Here is a 17,267-nt window from a genome sequence, read left to right as displayed (position 1 = left end):
GTTCACAAGGCACTTTTTAGGTCCTTATAACTAATGTACAGGTATAGTGCATATGTTGTAGTTAAATTCTTTTAACGATAACAGACAATCCTTTCTTTGGTTAACTGTTATACTTTTACTATTTACTTATTAGACTCTAAGAAACATTTTGAGACGCGTTAGAACTTTTGGGAATGTGAATTACACATTTTGCACCATATAGTTCACAAGGCACTTTTTAGGTCCTTATAACTAATGTACAGGTATAGTGCATATGTTGTAGTTAAGTTCTTTTAACGATAACAGACAAAGCTTTTATTGGTTAACTGTTATACTTTTATGATTTACTTATTAGACTATAATAAACTATTTTAGACGCGTTAGAACTTTTGGGAATGTGAATTACACATTTTGCACCATATAGTTCACAAGGCACTTTTTAGGTCCTTATAACTAATGTAAAGGTATAGTGCATATGTTGTAGTTAAATTCTTTTAACGATAACAGACAAACCTTTCATTGGTTAACTGTTATACTTTTACTATTTACTTATTAGACTCTAAGAAACATTTTGAGACGCGTTGGAACTTTTCGGAATGTGAATTACACATTTTGCACCATATAGTTCGCAAGGCACTTTTTAGGTCCTATATAACTAATGTATTGTGCAAATTTTGTAGTTAATTTCTTTTAACGATAACAGACAAACCCTTTATTGGTTAACTGTTATACTTTTACTATTTACTTATTAGACTCTAAGAAACATTTTGAGACGCGTTACAACTTTTGAGAATGTGAATTACACATTTTGCACCATATAGTTCACAAGGCACTTTTTAGGTCCTATATAACTAATGTACAGGTATAGTGCATATGTTGTAGTTAAATTCTTTTAACGATAACAGACAAACCTTTCATTGGTTAACTGTTATACTTTTACTATTTACTTATTAGACTCTAAGAAACATTTTGAGACCCGTTAGAACTTTTGGGAATGTGAATTACACATTTTGCACCATATAGTTCACAAGGCACTTTTTAATTCGTATATAACCAATGTATAGTGCAAATTTCATAGTTAAGTTCTTTTAACGATAACAGACAAAACTTTTATTGGTTAACTGTTATACTTTTATTATTTACTTATTAGACTCTAATAAACATGTTGAGACGCGTTAGAACTTTTGGGAATGTGCATTAAACATTTTGCACCATATAGTTCACAAGTCACTTTTTAGGACCTATATAACTAATGTATAGTGCATATGTTGTAGTTAAATTCTTTTAACGATAACAGACAAAGCTTTAATTGGCTAACTGTTATACTTTTATTATTTACTTATTAGACTCTAATAAACATTTTGAGACGCGTTAGAACTTTTGAGAATGTGAATTACACATTTTGCACCATATAGTTCGCAAGGCACTTTTTAGGTCCTATATAACCAATGTATAGTGCAAATTTTGTAGTTAAGTTCTTTTAACGATAACAGACAAACCTTTTATTGGTTAACTGTTATACTTTTATAATTTACTTATTAGATTCAAATAAATATTTTGAGATGCGTTAGAACTTTTGGGAATGTGAATTACACATTTTGCACCATATAGTTCACAAGGCACTTTTTAGGTCCTATATAACCAATGTATAGAGCAAATTTTGTAGTTAAGTTCTTTTAACGTGAACAGACAAACCTTTTATTGGTTAACTGTTGTACTTTTATTATTTACTTATTAGACTATAATAAACATTTGGAGACGCGTTAGAACTTTTGGGAATGTGAATTACACATTTTGCACCATATAGTTCACAAGGCACTTTTTAGGTTTTTATAACTAATGTACAGCTATAGTGCATATGTTGTAGTTAAATTCTTTTAACGATAACAGACAAACCTTTCATTGGTTAACTGTTATACTTTTACTATTTACTTATTAGACTCTAAGAAACATTTTGAGACGCGTTAGAACTTTTGGGAATGTGAATTACACATTTTGCACCATATAGTTCGCAAGGCACTTTTTAGGTCCTATATAACTAATGTATTGTGCAAATTTCTTAGTTAAGTTCTTTTAACGATAACAGACAAACCTTTTATTGGTTAACTGTTATGATTTTATTATTTACTTATTAGACTCTAATAAACATTTTGAGACGCGTTAGAACTTTTGGGAATGTGCATTAAACATTTTGCACCATATAGTTCACAAGGCACTTTTTAGGACCTATATAACTAATGTATAGTGCATATGTTGTAGTTAAATTCTTTTAACGATAACAGAAAACTTTTATTGGCTAACTGTTATACTTTTATTATTTACTTATTAGACTCTAATAAACATTTTGAGGCGCGTTACAACTTTTGAGAATGTGAATTACACATTTTGCACCATATAGTTCACAAGGCACTTTTTAGGTCCTATATAACCAATGTATAGAGCAAATTTTGTAGTTAAGTTCTTTTAACGTGAACAGACAAACCTTTTATTGGTTAACTGTTGTACTTTTATTATTTACTTATTAGACACTAATAAACATTTTGAGACGCGTTAGAACTTTTGGGAATGTGAATTACACATTTTGCACCATATAGTTCACAAGGCACTTTTTAGGTCCTATATAACTAATGTACAGGTATAGTGCATATGTTGTAGTTAAATTCTTTAAACCATAGCAGACAAACCTTTTATTGGTTAACTGTTATACTTTTATTATTTACTTATTAGACTCTAAGAAACATTTTGAGACGCGTTAGAACTTTTGGGAATGTGAATTACACATTTTGCACCATATAGTTCACAAGGCACTTTTTAGGTCCTATATAACCAATGTATAGTGCAAATTTTGTAGTTAAGTTCTTTTAACGATAACAGACAAACCTTTTTTTGGTTAACTGTTATACTTTTAATATTTACTTATTAGACTCTAATAAACATTTTGAGGCGCGTTAGAACTTTTGGGAATGTGAATTGCACATTTTGCACCATATAGTTCACAAGGCACTTTTTAGGTCCTATATAACCAATGTATAGTGCAAATTTTGTAGTTAAGTTCTTTTAGCGATAACAGACAAAGCTTTTATTGTTTAACTGTTATACTTTTATTATTTACTTATTAGACTCTAGTAAATATGTTGAGACGCGTTAGAACTTTTGGGAATGTGCATTAAACATTTTGCACCATATATTTCACAAGGCACTTTTTAGGACCTATATAACTAATGTATAGTGCATATGTTGTAGTTAAATTCTTTTAACGATAACAGACAAACTTTTTATTGGCTACCTGTTATACTTTTATTATTTACTTATTAGACACTAATAAACATTTTGAGGCGCGTTACAACTTTTGGGAATGTGCATTAAACATTTTGCACCATATATTTCACAAGGGACTTTTTAGGACCTATATAACTAATGTATAGTGCATATGTTGTAGTTAAATTCTTTTAACGATAACAGACAAAGCTTTTATTGGCTAACTGTTATACTTTTATTATTTACTTATTAGACTCTAATAAACATTTTGAGGCGCGTTACAACTTTTGAGAATGTGAATTACACATTTTGCACCATATAGTTCACAAGGCACTTTTTAGGTCCTATATAACCAATGTATAGAGCAAATTTTGTAGTTAAGTTCTTTTAACGTGAACAGACAAACCTTTTATTGGTTAACTATTATACTTTTATTATTTACTTATTAGACTCTAATAAACATTTTGAAGCGCGTTAGAACTTTTGAGAATGTGAATTACACATTTTGCACCATATAGTTCGCAAGGCACTTTTTAGGTCCTATATAACCATTGTATAGTGCATATTTTGTAGTTAAGTTCTTTTAACGATAACAGACAAACCTTTTATTGGTTAACTATTATACTTTTATTATTTACTTATTAGACTATAATAAACATTTTGAGACGCGTTAGAACTTTTGGGAATGTGAAGTACACATTTTGCACCATATAGTTCACAAGGCACTTTTTAGGACCTATGTAACTAATGTATAGTGCATATGTTGTAGTTAAGTTCTTTTAACGATAACAGACAAACCCTTTATTGGTTAACTGTTATACTTTTATTATTTACTTATTAGACTATAATAAACATTTTGAGACGCGTTAGAACTTTTGGGAATGTGAATTACACATTTTGCACCATATAGTTCGCAAGGCACTTTTTAGGTCCTATATAACCAATGTATTGTGCAAATTTTGTAGTTAATTTCTTTTAACGATAACAGACAAACCTTTTATTGGTTAACTGTTATACTTTTATTATTTACTTATTAGACTCTAATAAATATTTTGAGACGCGTTAGAACTTTTGGGAATGTGAATTGCACATTTTGCACCATATAGTTCACAAGGCACTTTTTAGGTCCTATATAACCAATGTATAGTGCAAATTTTGTAGTTAAGTTCTTTTAGCGATAACAGACAAACCTTTTATTGGTTAACTGTTATACTTTTATTATTTACTTATTAGACTCAAATAAATATTTTGAGACGCGTTAGAACTTTTGGGAATGTGAATTACACATTTTGCACCATATAGTTCACAAGGCACTTTTTAGGTCCTATATAACTAATGTACAGGTATAGTGCATATGTTGTAGTTAAATGCTTTTAACGATAACAGACAAATCTTTCATTGGTTAACTGTTATACTTTTACTATTTACGTTTTAGACTCTAAGAAACATTTTGAGACGCGTTAGAACTTTTGGGAATGTGAATTACGCATTTTGCACCATATAGTTCACAAGGCACTTTTTAGGTCCTATATAACCAATGTATAGTGCAAGTTTCGTATTTAAGTTCTTTTAACGATAACAGACAAAACTTTTATTGGTTAACTGTTATACTTTTATTATTTACTTATTAGACTAATAAATATGTTGAGACGCGTTAAAACTTTTGGGAATGTGCATTAAACATTTTGCACCATATAGTTCACAAGGCACTTTTTAGGACCTAAATAACTAATGTATAGTGCATATGTTGTAGTTAAATTCTTTTAACGATAACAGACAAAGCTTTTATTGGCTAACTGTTATACTTTTATTATTTACTTATTAGACTCTAATAAACATTTTGAGGCGCGTTACAACTTTTGAGAATGTGAATTACACATTTTGCACCATATAGTTCACAAGGCACTTTTTAGGACCTATATAACTAATGTATAGTGCATATGTTGTAGTTAAATTCTTTTAACGATAACAGACAAATCTTTCATTGGTTAACTGTTATACTTTTACTATTTACTTATTAGACTCTAATAAACATTTTGAGACGCGTTATAACTTTTGGGAATGTGCATTAAACATTTTGCACCATATATTTCACAAGGGACTTTTTAGGACCTATATAACTAATGTATAGTGCATATGTTGTAGTTAAATTCTTTTAACGATTACAGACAAAGCTTTTATTGGCTAACTGTTATACTTTTATTATTTACTTATTAGACTCTAATAAACATTTTGAGGCGCGTTACAACTTTTGAGAATGTGAATTACACATTTTGCACCATATAGTTCACAAGGCACTTTTTAGGTCCTATATAACCAATGTATAGAGCAAATTTTGTAGTTAAGTTCTTTTAACGTGAACAGACAAACCTTTTATTGGCTAACTGTTATACTTTTATTATTTACTTATTAGACTCTAATAAACATTTTGAGGCGCGTTACAACTTTTGAGAATGTGAATTACACATTTTGCACCATATAGTTCACAAGGCACTTTTTAGGTCCTATATAACCAATGTATAGAGCAAATTTTGTAGTTAAGTTCTTTTAACGTGAACAGACAAACCTTTTATTGGTTAACTATTATACTTTTATTATTTACTTATTAGACTCTAATAAACATTTTGAAGCGCGTTAGAACTTTTGAGAATGTGAATTACACATTTTGCACCATATAGTTCGCAAGGCACTTTTTAGGTCCTATATAACCATTGTATAGTGCATATTTTGTAGTTAAGTTCTTTTAACGATAACAGACAAACCTTTTATTGGTTAACTATTATACTTTTATTATTTACTTATTAGACTATAATAAACATTTTGAGACGCGTTAGAACTTTTGGGAATGTGAAGTACACATTTTGCACCATATAGTTCACAAGGCACTTTTTAGGACCTATGTAACTAATGTATAGTGCATATGTTGTAGTTAAGTTCTTTTAACGATAACAGACAAACCCTTTATTGGTTAACTGTTATACTTTTATTATTTACTTATTAGACTATAATAAACATTTTGAGACGCGTTAGAACTTTTGGGAATGTGAATTACACATTTTGCACCATATAGTTCGCAAGGCACTTTTTAGGTCCTATATAACCAATGTATTGTGCAAATTTTGTAGTTAATTTCTTTTAACGATAACAGACAAACCTTTTATTGGTTAACAGTTATACTTTTATTATTTACTTATTAGACTCTAATAAATATTTTGAGACGCGTTAGAACTTTTGGGAATGTGAATTGCACATTTTGCACCATATAGTTCACAAGGCACTTTTTAGGTCCTATATAACCAATGTATAGTGCAAATTTTGTAGTTAAGTTCTTTTAGCGATAACAGACAAACCTTTTATTGGTTAACTGTTATACTTTTATTATTTACTTATTAGACTCAAATAAATATTTTGAGACGCGTTAGAACTTTTGGGAATGTGAATTACACATTTTGCACCATATAGTTCACAAGGCACTTTTTAGGTCCTATATAACTAATGTACAGGTATAGTGCATATGTTGTAGTTAAATGCTTTTAACGATAACAGACAAATCTTTCATTGGTTAACTGTTATACTTTTACTATTTACGTTTTAGACTCTAAGAAACATTTTGAGACGCGTTAGAACTTTTGGGAATGTGAATTACGCATTTTGCACCATATAGTTCACAAGGCACTTTTTAGGTCCTATATAACCAATGTATAGTGCAAGTTTCGTATTTAAGTTCTTTTAACGATAACAGACAAAACTTTTATTGGTTAACTGTTATACTTTTATTATTTACTTATTAGACTAATAAATATGTTGAGACGCGTTAAAACTTTTGGGAATGTGCATTAAACATTTTGCACCATATAGTTCACAAGGCACTTTTTAGGACCTAAATAACTAATGTATAGTGCATATGTTGTAGTTAAATTCTTTTAACGATAACAGACAAAGCTTTTATTGGCTAACTGTTATACTTTTATTATTTACTTATTAGACTCTAATAAACATTTTGAGGCGCGTTACAACTTTTGAGAATGTGAATTACACATTTTGCACCATATAGTTCACAAGGCACTTTTTAGGTCCTATATAACCAATGTATAGAGCAAATTTTGTAGTTAAGTTCTTTTAACGTGAACAGACAAACCTTTTATTGGTTAACTGTTATACTTTTATTATTTACTTATTAGACTATAATAAATATTTTGAGACGCGTTAGAACTTTTGGGAATGTGAATTACACATTTTGCACCATATAGTTCACAAGGCACTTTTTAGGTCCTTATAACTAATGTACAGGTATAGTGCATATGTTGTAGTTAAATTCTTTTAACGATAACAGACAATCCTTTCTTTGGTTAACTGTTATACTTTTACTATTTACTTATTAGACTCTAAGAAACATTTTGAGACGCGTTAGAACTTTTGGGAATGTGAATTACACATTTTGCACCATATAGTTCACAAGGCACTTTTTAGGTCCTTATAACTAATGTACAGGTATAGTGCATATGTTGTAGTTAAGTTCTTTTAACGATAACAGACAAAGCTTTTATTGGTTAACTGTTATACTTTTATGATTTACTTATTAGACTATAATAAACTATTTTAGACGCGTTAGAACTTTTGGGAATGTGAATTACACATTTTGCACCATATAGTTCACAAGGCACTTTTTAGGTCCTTATAACTAATGTAAAGGTATAGTGCATATGTTGTAGTTAAATTCTTTTAACGATAACAGACAAACCTTTCATTGGTTAACTGTTATACTTTTACTATTTACTTATTAGACTCTAAGAAACATTTTGAGACGCGTTGGAACTTTTCGGAATGTGAATTACACATTTTGCACCATATAGTTCGCAAGGCACTTTTTAGGTCCTATATAACTAATGTATTGTGCAAATTTTGTAGTTAATTTCTTTTAACGATAACAGACAAACCCTTTATTGGTTAACTGTTATACTTTTACTATTTACTTATTAGACTCTAAGAAACATTTTGAGACGCGTTACAACTTTTGAGAATGTGAATTACACATTTTGCACCATATAGTTCACAAGGCACTTTTTAGGTCCTATATAACTAATGTACAGGTATAGTGCATATGTTGTAGTTAAATTCTTTTAACGATAACAGACAAACCTTTCATTGGTTAACTGTTATACTTTTACTATTTACTTATTAGACTCTAAGAAACATTTTGAGACCCGTTAGAACTTTTGGGAATGTGAATTACACATTTTGCACCATATAGTTCACAAGGCACTTTTTAATTCGTATATAACCAATGTATAGTGCAAATTTCATAGTTAAGTTCTTTTAACGATAACAGACAAAACTTTTATTGGTTAACTGTTATACTTTTATTATTTACTTATTAGACTCTAATAAACATGTTGAGACGCGTTAGAACTTTTGGGAATGTGCATTAAACATTTTGCACCATATAGTTCACAAGTCACTTTTTAGGACCTATATAACTAATGTATAGTGCATATGTTGTAGTTAAATTCTTTTAACGATAACAGACAAAGCTTTAATTGGCTAACTGTTATACTTTTATTATTTACTTATTAGACTCTAATAAACATTTTGAGACGCGTTAGAACTTTTGAGAATGTGAATTACACATTTTGCACCATATAGTTCGCAAGGCACTTTTTAGGTCCTATATAACCAATGTATAGTGCAAATTTTGTAGTTAAGTTCTTTTAACGATAACAGACAAACCTTTTATTGGTTAACTGTTATACTTTTATAATTTACTTATTAGATTCAAATAAATATTTTGAGATGCGTTAGAACTTTTGGGAATGTGAATTACACATTTTGCACCATATAGTTCACAAGGCACTTTTTAGGTCCTATATAACCAATGTATAGAGCAAATTTTGTAGTTAAGTTCTTTTAACGTGAACAGACAAACCTTTTATTGGTTAACTGTTGTACTTTTATTATTTACTTATTAGACTATAATAAACATTTGGAGACGCGTTAGAACTTTTGGGAATGTGAATTACACATTTTGCACCATATAGTTCACAAGGCACTTTTTAGGTTTTTATAACTAATGTACAGCTATAGTGCATATGTTGTAGTTAAATTCTTTTAACGATAACAGACAAACCTTTCATTGGTTAACTGTTATACTTTTACTATTTACTTATTAGACTCTAAGAAACATTTTGAGACGCGTTAGAACTTTTGGGAATGTGAATTACACATTTTGCACCATATAGTTCGCAAGGCACTTTTTAGGTCCTATATAACTAATGTATTGTGCAAATTTCTTAGTTAAGTTCTTTTAACGATAACAGACAAACCTTTTATTGGTTAACTGTTATGATTTTATTATTTACTTATTAGACTCTAATAAACATTTTGAGACGCGTTAGAACTTTTGGGAATGTGCATTAAACATTTTGCACCATATAGTTCACAAGGCACTTTTTAGGACCTATATAACTAATGTATAGTGCATATGTTGTAGTTAAATTCTTTTAACGATAACAGAAAACTTTTATTGGCTAACTGTTATACTTTTATTATTTACTTATTAGACTCTAATAAACATTTTGAGGCGCGTTACAACTTTTGAGAATGTGAATTACACATTTTGCACCATATAGTTCACAAGGCACTTTTTAGGTCCTACATAACCAATGTATAGAGCAAATTTTGTAGTTAAGTTCTTTTAACGTGAACAGACAAACCTTTTATTGGTTAACTGTTGTACTTTTATTATTTACTTATTAGACACTAATAAACATTTTGAGACGCGTTAGAACTTTTGGGAATGTGAATTACACATTTTGCACCATATAGTTCACAAGGCACTTTTTAGGTCCTATATAACTAATGTACAGGTATAGTGCATATGTTGTAGTTAAATTCTTTAAACCATAGCAGACAAACCTTTTATTGGTTAACTGTTATACTTTTATTATTTACTTATTAGACTCTAAGAAACATTTTGAGACGCGTTAGAACTTTTGGGAATGTGAATTACACATTTTGCACCATATAGTTCACAAGGCACTTTTTAGGTCCTATATAACCAATGTATAGTGCAAATTTTGTAGTTAAGTTCTTTTAACGATAACAGACAAACCTTTTATTGGTTAACTGTTATACTTTTAATATTTACTTATTAGACTCTAATAAACATTTTGAGGCGCGTTAGAACTTTTGGGAATGTGAATTGCACATTTTGCACCATATAGTTCACAAGGCACTTTTTAGGTCCTATATAACCAATGTATAGTGCAAATTTTGTAGTTAAGTTCTTTTAGCGATAACAGACAAAGCTTTTATTGTTTAACTGTTATACTTTTATTATTTACTTATTAGACTCTAGTAAATATGTTGAGACGCGTTAGAACTTTTGGGAATGTGCATTAAACATTTTGCACCATATATTTCACAAGGCACTTTTTAGGACCTATATAACTAATGTATAGTGCATATGTTGTAGTTAAATTCTTTTAACGATAACAGACAAACTTTTTATTGGCTACCTGTTATACTTTTATTATTTACTTATTAGACACTAATAAACATTTTGAGGCGCGTTACAACTTTTGAGAATGTGAATTACACATTTTGCACCATATAGTTCACAAGGCACTTTTTAGGTCCTATATAACTAATGTACAGGTATAGTGCATATGTTGTAGTTAAATTCTTTTAACGATAACAGACAAATCTTTCATTGGTTAACTGTTATACTTTTACTATTTACTTATTAGACTCTAATAAACATTTTGAGACGCGTTAGAACTTTTGGGAATGTGCATTAAACATTTTGCACCATATATTTCACAAGGGACTTTTTAGGACCTATATAACTAATGTATAGTGCATATGTTGTAGTTAAATTCTTTTAACGATAACAGACAAAGCTTTTATTGGCTAACTGTTATACTTTTATTATTTACTTATTAGACTCTAATAAACATTTTGAGGCGCGTTACAACTTTTGAGAATGTGAATTACACATTTTGCACCATATAGTTCACAAGGCACTTTTTAGGTCCTATATAACCAATGTATAGAGCAAATTTTGTAGTTAAGTTCTTTTAACGTGAACAGACAAACCTTTTATTGGTTAACTATTATACTTTTATTATTTACTTATTAGACTCTAATAAACATTTTGAAGCGCGTTACAACTTTTGAGAATGTGAATTACACATTTTGCACCATATAGTTCGCAAGGCACTTTTTAGGTCCTATATAACCATTGTATAGTGCATATTTTGTAGTTAAGTTCTTTTAACGATAACAGACAAACCTTTTATTGGTTAACTATTATACTTTTATTATTTACTTATTAGACTATAATAAACATTTTGAGACGCGTTAGAACTTTTGGGAATGTGAAGTACACATTTTGCACCATATAGTTCACAAGGCACTTTTTAGGACCTATATAACTAATGTATAGTGCATACGTTGTAGTTAAGTTCTTTTAACGATAACAGACAAACGCTTTATTGGTTAACTGTTATACTTTTATTATTTACTTATTAGACTATAATAAACATTTTGAGACGCGTTAGAACTTTTGGGAATGTGAATTACACATTTTGCACCATATAGTTCGCAAGGCACTTTTTAGGTCCTATATAACCAATGTATTGTGCAAATTTTGTAGTTAATTTCTTTTAACGATAACAGACAAACCTTTTATTGGTTAACAGTTATACTTTTATTATTTACTTATTAGACTCTAATAAATATTTTGAGACGCGTTAGAACTTTTGGGAATGTGAATTGCACATTTTGCACCATATAGTTCACAAGGCACTTTTTTGGTCCTATATAACCAATGTATAGTGCAAATTTTGTAGTTAAGTTCTTTTAGCGATAACAGACAAACCTTTTATTGGTTAACTGTTATACTTTTATTATTTACTTATTAGACTCAAATAAATATTTTGAGACGCGTTAGAACTTTTGGGAATGTGAATTACACATTTTGCACCATATAGTTCACAAGGCACTTTTTAGGTCCTATATAACTAATGTACAGGTAGAGTGCATATGTTGTAGTTAAATGCTTTTAACGATAACAGACAAATCTTTCATTGGTTAACTGTTATACTTTTACTATTTACGTTTTAGACTCTAAGAAACATTTTGAGACGCGTTAGAACTTTTGGGAATGTGAATTACGCATTTTGCACCATATAGTTCACAAGGCACTTTTTAGGTCCTATATAACCAATGTATAGTGCAAGTTTCGTATTTAAGTTCTTTTAACGATAACAGACAAAACTTTTATTGGTTAACTGTTATACTTTTATTATTTACTTATTAGACTAATAAATATGTTGAGACGCGTTAAAACTTTTGGGAATGTGCATTAAACATTTTGCACCATATAGTTCACAAGGCACTTTTTAGGACCTAAATAACTAATGTATAGTGCATATGTTGTAGTTAAATTCTTTTAACGATAACAGACAAAGCTTTTATTGGCTAACTGTTATACTTTTATTATTTACTTATTAGACTCTAATAAACATTTTGAGGCGCGTTACAACTTTTGAGAATGTGAATTACACATTTTGCACCATATAGTTCACAAGGCACTTTTTAGGTCCTATATAACCAATGTATAGAGCAAATTTTGTAGTTAAGTTCTTTTAACGTGAACAGACAAACCTTTTATTGGTTAACTGTTATACTTTTATTATTTACTTATTAGACTATAATAAATATTTTGAGACGCGTTAGAACTTTTGGGAATGTGAATTACACATTTTGCACCATATAGTTCACAAGGCACTTTTTAGGTCCTTATAACTAATGTACAGGTATAGTGCATATGTTGTAGTTAAATTCTTTTAACGATAACAGACAATCCTTTCTTTGGTTAACTGTTATACTTTTACTATTTACTTATTAGACTCTAAGAAACATTTTGAGACGCGTTAGAACTTTTGGGAATGTGAATTACACATTTTGCACCATATAGTTCACAAGGCACTTTTTAGGTCCTTATAACTAATGTACAGGTATAGTGCATATGTTGTAGTTAAGTTCTTTTAACGATAACAGACAAAGCTTTTATTGGTTAACTGTTATACTTTTATGATTTACTTATTACACTATAATAAACTATTTTAGACGCGTTAGAACTTTTGGGAATGTGAATTACACATTTTGCACCATATAGTTCACAAGGCACTTTTTAGGTCCTTATAACTAATGTAAAGGTATAGTGCATATGTTGTTGTTAAATTCTTTTAACGATAACAGACAAACCTTTCATTGGTTAACTGTTATACTTTTACTATTTACTTATTAGACTCTAAGAAACATTTTGAGACGCGTTGGAACTTTTCGGAATGTGAATTACACATTTTGCACCATATAGTTCGCAAGGCACTTTTTAGGTCCTATATAACTAATGTATTGTGCAAATTTTGTAGTTAATTTCTTTTAACGATAACAGACAAACCCTTTATTGGTTAACTGTTATACTTTTACTATTTACTTATTAGACTCTAAGAAACATTTTGAGACGCGTTAGAACTTTTGAGAATGTGAATTACACATTTTGCACCATATAGTTCACAAGGCACTTTTTAAATCGTATATAACCAATGTATAGTGCAAGTTTCATAGTTAAGTTCTTTTGACGATAACAGACAAAACTTTTATTGGTTAACTGTTATACTTTTATTATTTACTTATTAGACACTAATAAACATGTTGAGACGCGTTAGAACTTTTGGGAATGTGCATTAAACATTTTGCACCATATTGTTCACAAGACACTTTTTAGGACCTATATAACTAATGTATAGTGCATATGTTGTAGTTAAATTCTTTTAACGATAACAGACAAAGCTTTTATTGGCTAACTGTTATACTTTTATTATTTACTTATTAGACTCTAATAAACAATTTGAGACGCGTTAGAACTTTTGGGAATGTGAATTAAACATTTTGCACCATATAGTTCACAAGGCACTTTTTAGGTCCTTATAACTAATGTACAGGTATAGTGCATATGTTGTAGTTAAATTCTTTTAACGATAACAGACAAACTTTTCATTGGTTAACTGTTATACTTTTACTATTTACTTATTAGACTCTAAGAAACATTTTGAGACGCGTTAGAACTTTTGGGAATGTGAATTACACATTTTGCACCATATAGTTCACAAGGCACTTTTTAGGTCCTTATAACTAATGTACAGGTATAGTGCATATGTTGTAGTTAAGTTCTTTTAACGATAACAGACAAAGCTTTTATTGGTTAACTGTTATACTTTTATGATTTACTTATTAGACTATAATAAACTATTTTAGACGCGTTAGAACTTTTGGGAATGTGACTTACACATTTTGCACCATATAGTTCACAAGGCACTTTTTAGGTCCTTATAACTAATGTAAAGGTATAGTGCATATGTTGTAGTTAAATTCTTTTAACGATAACTAACAAACCTTTCATTGGTTAACTGTTATACTTTTACTATTTACTTATTAGACTCTAAGAAACATTTTGAGACGCGTTAGAACTTTTGGGAATGTGAATTACACATTTTGCACCATATAGTTCGCAAGGCACTTTTTAGGTCCTATATAACTAATGTATTGTGCAAATTTTGTAGTTAAGTTCTTTTAACGATAACAGACAAACCTTTTATTGGTTAACTGTTAAACTTTTATTATTTACTTATTAGACTCTAATAAATATTTTGAGACGCGTTAGAACTTTTGAGAATGTGAATTACACATTTTGCACCATATAGTTCACAAGGCACTTTTTAGGTCCTATATAACTAATGTACAGGTATAGTGCATATGTTGTAGTTAAATTCTTTTAACGATAACAGACAAACCTTTCATTGGTTAACTGTTATACTTTTATTATTTACTTATTAGACTCTAATAAACATTTTGAGACGCGTTAGAACTTTTGGGAATGTGAATTACACATTTTGCACCATATAGTTCACAAGGCACTTTTTAGGACCTATATAACTAATGTATAGTGCATATGTTGTAGTTAGGTTCTTTTAACGATAACAGAAAAAAATTTGATTGGTTAACTGTTATACTTTTATAATTTACTTATTAGATTCAAATAAATATTGTGAGACGCGTTAGAACTTTTGGGAATGTGAATTACACATTTTGCACCATATAGTTCACAAGGCACTTTTTAGGTCCTATATAACTAATGTACAGGTATAGTGCATATGTTGTAGTTAAATTCTTTTAACGATAACAGACAAACCTTTTATTGGCTAACTGTTATACTTTTATTATTTACTTATTAGACTCTAATAAACATTTTGAGACGCGTTAGAACTTTTGGGAATGTGAATTACACATTTTGCACCATATAGTTCACAAGGCACTTTTTAGGACCTATATAACTAATGTATAGTGCATATGTTGTAGTTAAGTTCTTTTAACGATAACAGAAAAAAATTTGATTGGTTAACTGTTATACTTTTATAATTTACTTATTAGATTCAAATAAATATTGTGAGACGCGTTAGAATATTTGGGAATGTGAATTACACATTTTGCACCATATAGTTCACAAGGCACTTTTTAGGTCTTATATAACTAATGTACAGGTATAGTGCATATGTTGTAGTTAAATTCTTTTAACGATAACAGACAAACCTTTCATTGGTTAACTGTTATACTTTTATTATTTACTTATTAGACTCTAATAAACATGTTGAGACGCGTTAGAACTTTTAGGAATGTGCATTAAACACTTTGCACCATATAGTTCACAAGGCACTTTTTAGGACCTATATAACCAATGTATAGTGCATAGGTTGTAGTTAAACTCTTTTAACGATAACAGACAAAGCTTTTTTTGGCTAACGGTTATACTTTTATTATTTACTTATTAGACTCAAATAAACATTTTGAGGCGCGTTACAAGTTTTAAGAATGTGAATTACACATTTTGCACCATATAGTTCGCAAGGCACTTTTTAGGTCCTATATAACTAATGTATAGTGCAAATTTTGTAGTTAAGTTCTTTTAACGATAACAGACAGACCTTTTATTGGTTAACTGTTATACTTTGACTATTTACTTATTGGACTCTTAAAAAACATTTTGAGACGCGTTAGAACTTTTGGGAATGTGAATTACACATTTTGCACCATATAGTTCACAAGGCACTTTTTAATTCGTATATGACCAATGTATAGTCCAAATTTCATAGTTAAGTTCTTTTAACGATAACAGACAAAACTTTTATTGGTTAACTGTTATACTTTTATTATTTACTTATTAGACTCTAATAAAAATGTTGAGACGCGTTAGAACTTTTGGGAATGTGCATTAAACATTTTGCACCATATAGTTCACAAAGCACTTTTTAGGACCTATATAACTAATGTATAGTGCATATGTTGTAGTTAAATTCTTTTAACGATAACAGACAAAGCTTTTATTGGTTAACATTTATACTTTTATTATTTACTTATTAGACTCTAAGAAACATTTTGAGACGCGTTAGAACTTTTGGGAATGTGAATTACACATTTTGCACCATATAGTTCACAAGGCACTTTTTAGGTCCTATATAACCAATGTATAGTGCAAATTTTGTAGTTAAGTTCTTTTAACGATAACAGACAAACCTTTTATTGGTTAACTGTTATACTTTTATTATTTACTTATTAGACTCTAATAAACATTTTGAGGCGCGTTACAACTTTTAAGAATGTGAATTACACATTTTGCACCATATAGTTCGCAAGGCACTTTTTATGTCCTATATTACCAATGTATAGTGCAAATTTTGTAGTTAAGTTCTTATAACGATAACAGACAAACCTTTTATTGGTTAACTATTATACTTTTATTATTTACTTATTAGACTATAATAAACATTTTTAGACGCGTTAGAACTTTTGGGAATGTGAATTACACATTTTGCACCATATAGTTAGCAAGGCACTTTTTAGGTCCTATATAACTAATGTATTGTGCAAATTTTGTAGTTAAGGTCTTTTAACGATAACAGACAAACCCT

Source organism: Clavelina lepadiformis, chromosome 2 (genome assembly GCF_947623445.1).
Source record: "Clavelina lepadiformis chromosome 2, kaClaLepa1.1, whole genome shotgun sequence".
Classification (NCBI taxonomy): Eukaryota; Metazoa; Chordata; class Ascidiacea; order Aplousobranchia; family Clavelinidae; genus Clavelina; species Clavelina lepadiformis.
The sequence above is the reverse complement of the archived record's forward strand: the minus strand, read 5'-3'. Positions refer to the sequence as shown.